Here is a 457-nt window from a genome sequence, read left to right on the forward strand (position 1 = left end):
AGAATCCCTGCTGAGAAAATTAACAAAATCACCTTAGGTCCCAAAAGGATGATGGCAGAGACTTGTGGGAAATGTAGTCTCGCTCTCCAGTGACGTCACCAGAATAGGCCCACTAAACAGCTGCTCCAAGTTCCTTCTGTACTTGGGCTCCGCTCGCTCTGCCATTTGGGAAATGTAGTTTCCCTCTGCAGTGACGACACCTGCGCAGGACTATGGGATGGGCTTTTCCGGGTTTCTTCTGCACATGTGCGGCTCCGCCCCCTCCACCATCTTTTGCCTGGAAATTTCGAATGCTGCGGTCGCCAGACGGTGCTACTCAGATTTTGGGTTTGGATTGTACCTCCCGAGGGTGGGTACGAAGGTGAAAGAGGAGCCCTGCGGACCTTGGGGGCCCTGGGGAGCGGGACGGTGTCGCGGCACTTGGCGGGCAGAAGCGCCGCGGGCCTCGGGGGGGGGG

At 57.5% G+C, this 457-nt stretch overlaps 1 long non-coding RNA gene across 1 annotated transcript in view; it reads left to right on the plus strand.

Moving 5' to 3' along the window:
- The first annotated feature begins 264 nt into the window (after window positions 1–264).
- LOC103609907 overlaps window positions 265–457 on the plus strand; it is a 5,688-nt gene continuing 5,495 nt past the window's right edge. The window contains exon 1 of the long non-coding RNA XR_552173.1: window positions 265–349. This is a non-coding gene — a long non-coding RNA (uncharacterized LOC103609907). The remainder of the gene's footprint in view (window positions 350–457) is intronic.

Source organism: Galeopterus variegatus, unplaced genomic scaffold, assembly GCF_000696425.1.
Source record: "Galeopterus variegatus unplaced genomic scaffold, G_variegatus-3.0.2 Scaffold10276, whole genome shotgun sequence".
In the NCBI taxonomy this organism is placed as follows: Eukaryota; Metazoa; Chordata; class Mammalia; order Dermoptera; family Cynocephalidae; genus Galeopterus; species Galeopterus variegatus.